The sequence below is a fragment of the Palaemon carinicauda genome, chromosome 12, assembly GCF_036898095.1.
Source record: "Palaemon carinicauda isolate YSFRI2023 chromosome 12, ASM3689809v2, whole genome shotgun sequence".
Classification (NCBI taxonomy): Eukaryota; Metazoa; Arthropoda; class Malacostraca; order Decapoda; family Palaemonidae; genus Palaemon; species Palaemon carinicauda.
The window spans coordinates 64803705-64814850 of NC_090736.1; the positions used below are offsets into that span (position 1 = coordinate 64803705).

Below are 11146 nucleotides of genomic sequence, written 5' to 3' on the forward strand. Positions count from 1 at the left end.
ACTTACCACCTTTCTTGTCCTTGACAGGAAAGGGCTGCTGTTTAGACACCTTGGCCTTCGCTGCAGGAGCCTGTCTCGGTGTCTTAGACTGACGAGGCGGCTGAGGTTTTTGTTGACGAGCTAGAGGTTTGTAGGGACGAGATGTGAGGGCCCTTTGGAGGAGCGAATCGTGATTTGACTTCCTCCACCTCTCAGCTGTCCGTTCTACATCCTTGGGCTCGAACAAACTCTCTCCAAGGATGGAGTGTCTGAGCCTGCTGACATCCACGGCAGGGACCCTCGAGTGGAACCTCTCGATCACGGCATCTCGACATCTTAGGATTGAGTTAGCCCACAAGTTTGAAACTTGGTGAGCTAAAAACTCGATGGAGCGCGTGCCCGAGAGGAGGAACGTCTCAAGGGCCTTCCTGGTGCTCTCCTTGGACAAGTCCTCGGATCGCAACAGGATGCCCAGAGACCCCAGCCAGATGTCTAGCCACGAAGTGGCCTGCATGGCACACTTCGCAACTCCTGGCTTAGGATCTCCCTAGCCGAGAATGTCACCTGCCGGGTGGAGATTTTCTCGAAAGAAATCCCCCTAGAGAGCTCTTCCACGGAGTGGTGGAGGGGAAGAGCTAAACCGGACTCCCCCATGATCTCGAAGTACCTCCTCTGCTGTACGCGAGGAGGTGGGAGGAGTTTGTTCCCGGCAGAAGAACGGTTGGAGGTTGCGAGTTCGGCGAGCTGGCCCTCAACCTTGTTTCTGGCACCCTTCACTCCCCGGGACCAGGGTAGAGTTACGCTGGCCTTTGGGAGCTTCTGGGTACCGTAGACCTGGTCCAGGACCGTGTCCTTGCCTTTGCGAGGGGTGGTCTCGGGGTCCTTGAATCCATTGAGTTGCCTCATAAAACTCAGGACCTAACAGAAGGCATGCTCCGACTCGTGCTGTTTTCCTCCTTGCGGGCTGACAGCGAGGTCTCCTGCCCCCAATAGCTCTACCTGGGGAGAAACGTGGACATTCTCTTGGGGTTTCGGTAGCTCCGGTCGAATCCGGGTGGAAGACTTAGGGACAGGCTTCGAGTCCTTAGGCTCCCTCCTGGGAGGGATACAGGACTCAAGCAAAGAAGTCTGGGGGCTCCACTCCACGTGAGACGATTCTCTTCCTCGAGTTGGGGTTCCTCCCATTGGTGCCGTGGCAGAACGCCTCACCTCGCTGGGATTCCCCTGAGGACAGAAAGGCTTCGTCCACAGGGGAAGGAGACAACGTCTGCGAAGGGGAAGGGGCCTTCCCGACGGACTTCTTGGGAGCCAACTTAACCCTGGGAGAAGTAACCACAAAGTCCACTCTTCCCCTTCTCTTCAGCGGGGAAGCGGGAGCCGTTGGTTTCAGTCCCAGATCAGCGAGGGCCGGCTTCATCGCCTGCACGACCGCTTTGATCAGGGATCCAAACCAAGGCTGGCGGCTGACCGACGCAGTGTCAGCAACACCCACTGGAGGGAAGGGGATCAACTGATCCTTAGGAGTGGATACTACGGGGCCTGCCTGAAAAGAAGAATGTTGCGTGGACCTCTCCGAAGATTCTTCCTGCTCCTGGACTAGCGTAGCTCTGCGCTGGCGGGGTGGAGATCGTGATGACGAGGATCTGGAAGCACGCGTCCTCGATGGCTCGCACAGTTGGGCACGCTGCGAAACCCAGCGGGAATCGCTGGCGGCATAGCACTGGGGCTTGCACGATGGTTGAATCGCCGGTTCGCGCGCGGGCGAACGTAGCCGCTCGTGCGCACGAGGGAGAGGGCGCGCGGGCGAGTAGGCGAAGGTGCGCGTGGGCGCGCAGGTGAGGGTGCGCGCGGCTGCAAGGGAGAGCGATGGCGCATAGGCGATCGGTGGCGTGTTGGGCAACAGGCAAGTTAGCGCGCGTTACCAAGTTAGCGCGCGGGCGTGTCGGAGACCTGCGGCGATCCTGTGCAGGGGCGCGTAGGAGAGCTCTTGCCCGCAGGGAAAGGATTGCACGGGCGCGCGTTCCGAGGGAACCAGCTGGGGCGCAGGACCAGAGAGCGATGATTTGCACAAAGGCGAACGTTCGTGGGTGGGCTAAGGAGACATTTCGAGGGTGTGCTAAGGAGACATTTCGTGGGTGGGCTAAGGAGACATTTCGTGGGCGCGCCGCGCAGGAACTTGGGCTGGCTTTGAAGTGCTCACAGGAGAGTGCGCGCGACAGCGCGTAGGCGAACCTCGGCGAGGAGGAGGGATAGTGTCCCTGCCTGCGCCCAGATCCGGAGATCATGGGCGCGCATCAGGAACTGGGCAAGACGTTGTGCGCTGACGAGCAGAAGATCGTTGACGCTCAGGAGACCGATGGCGCGCATTGCACGTAGCAGGAACAGAAGTGTGCTGGCGAGCTGGAGAACGCTGATGCACAGGAGAGCGCTGGCGCGTAGGAGAGCGTGGGCGAGCAGGAGATCTACGGCGAGATTCAGGAGATCGGCCGGGTGCAGCAAGTCCAGAGGGATCTCTAGGCCTAAGCGCGCGCAGGGAAGACCTGGCGCTCGAGACTCACTCACATTGTGGGAAGAGCCCTCTTGCCCCGAAGGGACCGGTGCCCGCTGGATAACGGGGTGCGTAGGCGCCCACAGTGCATCAGCGTCCACGAACGGGGAAGGAAGACTGAAGGTCTGGCAGGCGTCTGAGATCGCGAACGATCTGCAGAGAGGTCCAAGAAAGCAGCTGCAACGGTCTGCTCTCTACATGGAGGATCCTCTGCGGGGGGAAGTCGAAGGCGAAGAGGCGCCTCCTAACTCCCTTGTAGGGAGAAGAAAGACCTCTGCGGCGAAGACGACCTCGAGGCACAGCATCAACATCATCCGTCCTTCGAAGAGCAGTCTCTGTCAGTGCACTCCCCCGAGGGGGAGAGTCACCCGCAGGAGAGACCGTTGGACCCAGCTCCTCCCTCGAAGGATGTTCGGAGGGTGGAACTGAGCCTCCAGCAACAACTGCAGCAGAGGTTTGACCCGACCCGTTGGGAGCCCCTGCCACAACAACGTCATACAATAGACAAAGGATCAACCTCTGCTATTACCGGCGACTGCTTGACAGCTGCACCCAACTGGATCAGGTCAAACAGGGCTTCCTTGGAGGGCGAGCCCTTAAGCCCCAAGGAAGCCCAAAGCTGAAAAAGATCATCGTTAGTCACATGGTCAGACTCAATGCCCTCCCCCGGAGCAGGAGGGGGAGCTGCCTCACTATGGGAGGCAACGCCCTCTCCCAAACCCCGAGATTGGTTAACAAAAGGGCCTGGGCTACCACTCGCCGGCCTCTCGCGAGAGACCGATCGAGTGGGAACTTCGGAGGAGGTTCGGGCGGCGGAAGAAGAGTCCCCGGAACCTTCCTTCTTCAAGGCAACCCTTGAAGGAGAACGGTCCCGCTTAGACTTCTTAAGCCGCCCGGCGAACCTCTCCCACCTAGTTACCTAGTTGAGACTTGTGTAGGATCCGTCACCTCTGGAGACTGTGTCTGGTGACATACTCAGGGACGGGACTGACCCTTGCCTTTCGCCCTTCTCACTAATGGGCGATGTTGAAAGAGAAACCATGAAGTTCCTTAACTCGTATGGTTGCTGTCCGAGTGTGTAGGAACATTGTGTTCTTAAATCAGGAGGAAATTTGTTGCCTAGTGAAGTGGAACACAAGGAGGTCCCTTTAGGGATCAGAGATTGAACCATGTTCTGAGAGGAAGGTCTCAATTCCGACTGGGGAAAGGCAAATACAGTAGTAAGTCCGTAAGAATTAGGAAAAGTCTATCGATGAAAGGGTGTCCCTTTCTTTCAGTATGAAGGTGAAGGATCAAGGTTGAGTGATCATCTTTACCTATTGAAACTGAATAGGGGATCTTTTTCTCTTGCATATGCCTGAGGATTTGGCTATTGCTGGAATCGAGATATCGAGAGAAGACACTTTCCCATGACGCCCACCCCATAAGACATGATACTGCCTGGTAGACTGATGCTGAGGAACTCCTCCGATATCTAGACATCCTCTTCGCAAAGAGGTGTTGGGTAGTCTCCAGGCGTACACTCATAGCAAAGCTATAGCTTGTGGTAGGTGTCAAAGTTGTCTGATATGCAGAGAGGGTTCTCTTGGAGGCTCTATCAGGAGCTGCAAAAGGTTTGGAGACCTTTCCGCATAATGCTATAGCAGAGCTAGGAGCGTCCTTGATAGGTTGACCGATGTTCTAGCCTTGTTGAGTGCCCTTCTCTAGATAAAACAGCCACGAGATGTAAACGTCACTGTTGTACCCCCCATTGTTGCCAGAGAGCCTTGGGGTCTAGGGCTGGTGAGCAGCGGTAGCCTGAGGTTCAGGGGCATTATGAACAGACCCCCTAGTTGGAGGACCTCGTAAAGTCGGGACTTTGTCGGCTACATGGCGATCCAACGTCCATTCGGTATACCTATCTGAGATGCTGTGCACAGATTGTCGGCGAGCCTGTTCTTCCAGTCTGGAATGAAGCGGGCTGAAAGTGGTATCGAATGGGCTTTGGCCCATCTTAGTGTTTAAACTATTAGATGGGAAGATTCTACAAGCCAGATCCTATTTGCTTGTCGATGTGAGTCTCTGTGTGGTGTGCGGTGTGTCGTCCATCACATAATTGAGTGGTCTGTTAGAAACCGATGAGGCTGTTGAAGGACCGGAAAGTTGGCCTTCATCTCTTAAGAGATCTAAGTGAAGGTACCTTCGGGCTCTGTCCAGAGGGCTGAGGTTGTGTGGTGCAGCACTATGGTCCCTCCTTCTTTCTTCTTCCGATTCCAGTCTCCTGGAATGGAAGTCATTCTTGTTTCGAGAAGGTTTTGGTGGAGATTGGTGTTTAGAATCATTCCCAGATACACCAGTCTCCTGGGAGGGAAGTAGGGAAGATTCCGTAGGTTTACCGATCACTGGATCTTGCTAAAAATGACTTCAGAAATTCCAGTGTTAATGCCGATCCTGTGAGACCAGGATGGGTGTAATGGAAAGACCGAAGCACAATGCCTTGAACTGGTGTTTCTTGTTTGTCTAGACTAATTTCCCAACCTTCCTAGATGGATGGTTTGGACCTGGGAGTAAGCGACCTTAAGGTCCAGTGTGCAAAAGACGACCTGAGGTTTTAACCCTCGATCGAACTCCAACATGGAGTGGGCATCGACCCAAAGGGGCAGCTCCTTGGTGATCCTTTTGTATGGAAGATTGTCGACGCTGGAGTCTTGACTCGTGTCGTAAAGGAACAGGAGCGATATCCCGTGCAAGGATTCTTCTCTGAGAGAATTCTTTAGAAGGAAGGCCACGCTTAGCCTTCCCACACACCCTGTGCAGTTGGAGAGTGCTCGCAAGTAGTTCCCTGTTGGCAAGCCGTTGATGAGGATTGTCGAACGTTTACCAATCACTTTAGCTTGATGGCAAACGGCCAGTAGCGAGAAGTATGTTGTATAACTTCTGATCTAGGAACTAAAGGAAGCGGTTGACTAGTAAGTTCGAGTCACGAAGTGCTGGCAAATAACAGATGACCATGAATCGGTGGTCGGTGCACCGATGGTGAATTTGAGAACAGCCAGCTGATTATGATCCCCCCTGTTTGGTCACAGATGAGCAAGCTGAAGATGGGCTAGTCAGAGATCAGCGAGCTGAGTTCAATGATCGAAGAAAGATGACCTGCCCATCGGTGATCTAGTGATCAGCAAGCTGATGACTGGTTATTGACTAGCAATCGATGCTTGGAAATGCTAGCAATTGGAGATCGTTAGTCATTGGAGGGACTAGAGGTCAAAGATCAGTATTGAGCTAGCAATTGGCGACCTAGCGATCAGTAAACTGTGAAGTAGCGATCAGTAAACTGTGAAGTAGCGATCAGTAAACTGTGAAGTAGCCATCAGTAAACAGTGATCTAGAGATCAGTCTGTTGATGCTTTCCTGTTTGCTGCCGCTGGTCTGTCAAGGAAAAAAGAAACTTTAGAAGAGACAAGGACCAAGGATTCCCCGATTCGATTCCCTTGTAGGATGGAATCTTCGGGATCTTGAATCCTCTGCGGAGCCTTATTCCTCTTTTCCCGGTGGCAATGTTTATGCGCTTGCAGGGAGGAATGGGGCAATGGTGACCTGTCCATAAAATGTTTTACTATTTTTTACTGACAATAGCGCGAGTGTAAGTGCTGATGCTTAATATCTGCCTGGAGAGCAGGCAAGCACTGGTTCTTAGAGAAGAGCTGGTGCATTGGATTTGCAAGCCTTGACTCTTTGGCAAGAGCTGGCGTATGAATCCGGGGACCGTAACTGCGCAGGAGGGCGCAGGAAAGTGAGGAAGATTGCTGGCGTGCCGTAAGGCAATGTGTAGTTTGTACATTCTCCCTAGAATGCACTGAAATGCGTGATTGGTTGCGCAAGAGTGGGAGCATTGGCACGTGCGTGAGAGTACTTCCTGGAGATTGTTGGCGCGTGTGTGAGAGTACTTCCTGGAGATTGTTGGCGCGTGCGTGCGAAAGACCATCGGCACCCGCACGTTGAAGACCGTTGGAGCGCACGGTAGGCTGTGTGCTTGCCCTCAAGATTATTGGAACGCGCACACGCGAAGGCCGTCGGTGCGCGCCCGTGTGTAAGGTCGTCGGTGCGCTTACACGGTAGACTATTGGCGCACGTGCAGGATACCATCGGCTCCCGCACGCAGAAGAAAGTCGGCACGCACACGCGCAATACTGTTGGTGTGCGTGCGGGAGAACCCAGGCGCTTGCGCGGGGAAGAAAGTCGGCCGTGCGCACTAGCCAGACTATGAAGCACCTGCAGGAGCATTGGCGCTTGCGCGCTTGTTGGCACTAGCATGCGTGGAAAATCATCGCCGCGCGCGGGAGCCCATCGGCACCCGCGTGCGGAAGATCGTCGGCGTTTGCACGCGCATATGAAGATCGGCGAGCGCGCAAAGGTAACGGTGCGCGCGCGGGAAACCATTGGTACCCGTATGCGGAAGATCGTCAGCGCTTGCGCGCGTAAGAAGACCGGCGGGCACGCACGCGTGCACGTGAAGGTACGTAGTTGTAGTAAAGGTGAACGACCTCGAGTAGAGAGACACCATAGTCAATCTTGAAAGGCCACATTCCCTTAGCTCAGAATCAAAGTTTCCCGTAGGAAAAGAGGAAAAGCGAAGATAATAGATGAATGAAGAGGGTCCAGGTGATGACGATTCCCCTGCGGCGGCCGAGTTAACGGATATATGCCGACGGGAAGACCGATGGACCAGAGAGGGAGAGGTCGTTCCCCACGAAGTGGAACTGTGCTAGCCTTGCTCTACGCAAGTGTCGTTGTCGTATATCACACACAGCACAAACACTGAAAAGAAAACTTACTACATTTCAACAGTATACACCTATATACATATATAAGTATAAGAAAAAGTAAGTAAAAAGACAAAAATCAATGGCAGCCCAAAATAGGCGAGGAGAGAGAGGAAACAACCGTTCCCGCTCCGAGCCAAAAGTAAAGTGAGCTCAAGCACAGGTGTGTGTGAAGGGGGGTTGTAGAAAGCTACCCTTCCCTACCCCTGCTAACTAGCGGTGTGGGCAGTAAACCCTCGTTAAATTTTGATGGCTATCATTTCAGCTATGCCGAAAGTAATACCCCTATTAAATAGTGTGGTTTGTATTCCAGTCATGGAACAAATAGTAAACACATCGCCGTACAATAGTTTCGACTGTGAGAAAAAGCTATCATGATTAGGTGCAGTCTTCCTGCGGCAATAACTGTTCGAACACCGCCAAAAAAACTTATGTTGGCCATTACTTGACAATTTCCCGTGATATTGTTACTGCATTACACCAGTACAAAATTTTAAACTAACACCAGAAAAATCCTGAGTACCATTTTATACAAATGCTGTCTAAATTCATCACTATGTAAAATTCACAATCCTTATCATACTTGGATTAATTGAATTGAAGAAACGACTCACAAATATCTTCGCATTGATATGGAATTCTGATTGGATAAAAAAAAAAAAGCCCTTCGACAATTTCGGTGGCTGGGTACAGAGCTCGTTCAATTTTTAAATTTTGTGACAGTCTTGATGGCTTTCAAAATACTTCTATATCTACCTGGTAAGCACTTACCGATAGGTTATTTAGAACACTTCGAAGTTTTTATTCTAGAAAAGTTTCCTTTAGTTGCAAACAAGGTGGCCGTTATCATACATACACCCCAGCTACCCCATAAGGCTGTGTAGTCTAGTCCTAATAAGCTAACCCATAAGGCTGAGTAGTCTAGTCCTAATAGGCTAACCCATAAGGCTGTGGAGTCTAGTCCTAATAGGCTAACCCATAAGGCTGTGTAGTCTAGTCCTAATAGGCTAACCCATAAGGCTGTGTAGTCTAGGCCTAATAGGTTAACCAATAAGGCTCCATGATGATAGCCTAGGCCTAATAGGTTCCCCAACAAGGCTACATAGCCTATGCCTAATAAGCTAACCCATAAACCAATATGGGCAAGGCCTAATAGGCTTACCCATAAGGCTATATATCCTAAGCATGATAGACTATCACATCAAGAATAAAGTATAGGCTACATAATTAACTTTATTGAGTCTTAATTTCAACTATCCGAATGAAAACTTATTTCTACATTAGGCAACACTAATCAAACCTGGCCTTGATGCTAGGCCTAAAACCACATGATAGAATATTTTGTCCTTTAGCTTAGGGTGATGCGAAACTAACCAGTTTAATCGTTCTAACACTTTTTTTTCTTTGGGAAAATGGTTCATTGTCCCTTAAATAAACTACTGTCAATGTGAATACACTCAGATACCAAAAACCTAGAGATACTTTACAAGAGAAACAAAAAGCGGTGTTTACCTGAATGTGGAGCTGCGTTCACTTATCCGTTATCTGATAGCGGAGCCTTTGTAGTTTATGGAGGCAGGCCTTTGACCAGACAAAAATAGAGTAAAAAAAGTTCGAAATCGGCTCTTTTTCACAGGAATGAAATAATATTAATTTCACTAGTTTTGTAATTGCTTGTCCCAACAATCTCCATACTAGGACCACTCTGGTCATGGATGTCGGTAACGAGCGAAAAAAAAAGTCCATAATCGGCTCTTTTTCACAGGAATGATCACGGAATGAAATAATATTAATTTCACTAGTTTTGTAAATGCTTGTCCCAACAATCTATATAATAAGACCACTCTGGTCATGGATGTCGGAAATGTGCGAGAAAAATGGACAACTAACCCAAAATTCCCCTCCTAACCTGACCTACAAGCCGTGTCCTTACCTTCCTCGTGAACTAACCGGGGTGGCTAACGGCCCCCTGCGACCCCCCAACCACTATCGCTAACATACAAACCCAACCTAACCAAACCTAGTAGTTCCCAGGTCACTACCACTACCCGGGGGCAAGCCCCCGGACCCCCTTCGTAAATCTCTCTCCTACACAAAAAAAGGTTTGGGCAGCTCTCAAAATTATATCATAACCACATTGTCACAATAAAACAGTTACTCACGCTTACCTTAATATTCAATATCGCAACATCACCAATTGTACACTTCTCACATGGACCCCTAAGATCCCCTAAAAATCCTTCTCGAAATAAATAATGAAAGAATTTGGGGGTCTTAATCGAATCAATTTGATCAATATGAGTGATAAACTCAACAATATCGCTCAAAGAGTAACTGTATGAAACACATATATGCATTACGGCGGTTAGAGATGGAAAGGGTCGACTCCAGGTCAATTTTGGGTCATGTGGGGGGGATTAAAAATTTGAAATCACGCGGCCAAAGAAAGTTTTAGTTCGGTTGCTTTGTTTGACACTGGCTTTATCTACCGAAATATCTTAACTAGATGTTGGCTAGCCTAACCTTTGGTTGTATATAAAACAAATTAGTATTCGGCATAATTTCAGGACATGTCCCAACGAAATAACAATCTTAACAAGAGGTTAAAAATGAAGATTGTTGGAATTAGCAAAAACATAAGTCCGAACATCAATAACTGTTCAAGCATGAACCACCAGCTGATAGGCAAACCGAGCGCCGCCAAACGGGTGTTATTATAGTCAGGCAGGACACAATACTTGCAGGAAATTTTACGATAGAGTAAATTGGCCGTGGCTTCAGCGAACGACGCATTGTAACGACCTTTCCCTAACCTAACAATTAATGATAATTATCATAGCAGTATCAAATATCACTATAAATGACGTGTCCCTAAAAACTACAAACTTAACAAAAGAGATAAATATGTAGATTGACGGGACAGTATTAAATTGTAAATAGGAAAGTTTCTTAGACTGGGATGACACGGGCTCTATCTATCGGGAAAGTTGGAAACTAAGCAGGAGCTACCCGTGACTTGCGTTTGGACCGTGCTGAACTTAGAAAATATTGCCTTGGTAAAGGTAAATTATGATATTCAAAATGATAAAATATGATAAAATAACATCATATTATGTTATGTTGGATCATTGTAAAGAACATCTTCCCCATAATGAAAAACGATTTGGCTAGTAATAAGAGAGATATCGACACACCCCAAATATCGACTGCATACTCTTCATAAATAGGCTTCATTTCAACTGTCGCAATAAATGAAAACTTAATTCTACATCAGGCAGCCCTAATCAAACATGAGCTTAATGAAAAGTCTAAGGACTATAGGATAGACTGTTTTGTCCTTTAGCTTAATGGTGATGCGAAACAACCAGTTAAATCGTCTTTCTATAACTTTTTCGTTTGTAAAATGGCCTCATTGTCACTTATTTAAACTACTGAATAAGTGTTCACACTTACAAGCTTAAAAAAAAAAAAAAAACATCAGAGATACTTACCCAAGAAGATAAACAAAAAACAATGTTGCCTGGGTGACTTCTGATGACTTGTTTGAATTTGTGTTGTTGCTGTAATACACTACGAACGTACAAGCCTGAGCAGTTGTCCACGTGAGAGTGGCTGATTTATTCAGGTTAGGTTCTGGGCTGAGGCATAGCCTTTACAACGGCGCCTCTAACGTTTATTTATCTTCTTCTACTGTTTTGTCTTTTCTTCCACATCATGTTTAATACTTCTTTTTTCTTTTCGATATTTGTTTCACTAAATAAAAATAATCCTAATATTTTCTTTAGGTCTTCGTCGTCGTCGTATAGTTGTTGTAGCT

General features: G+C 48.9%; 1 protein-coding gene across 2 annotated transcripts in view; it reads right to left on the reverse strand.

Annotated features, from left to right (window-relative positions):
• Positions 1–10925, reverse strand: part of LOC137651240 (telomerase reverse transcriptase-like) — a 117555-nt gene extending 106630 nt beyond the window's left edge. Inside the window, exon 1 of one of the 2 annotated variants that reach the window (XM_068384465.1) lies at positions 10821–10925. The gene's annotated coding sequence lies outside the window, so the exon portion shown is untranslated. Of the gene's footprint in view, positions 1–8841; positions 9208–10820 lie in introns of those variants that run through there. The other variant, XM_068384466.1, reaches the window with a different exon arrangement.
• Between the last annotated feature and the right edge of the window lie 221 nt (positions 10926–11146).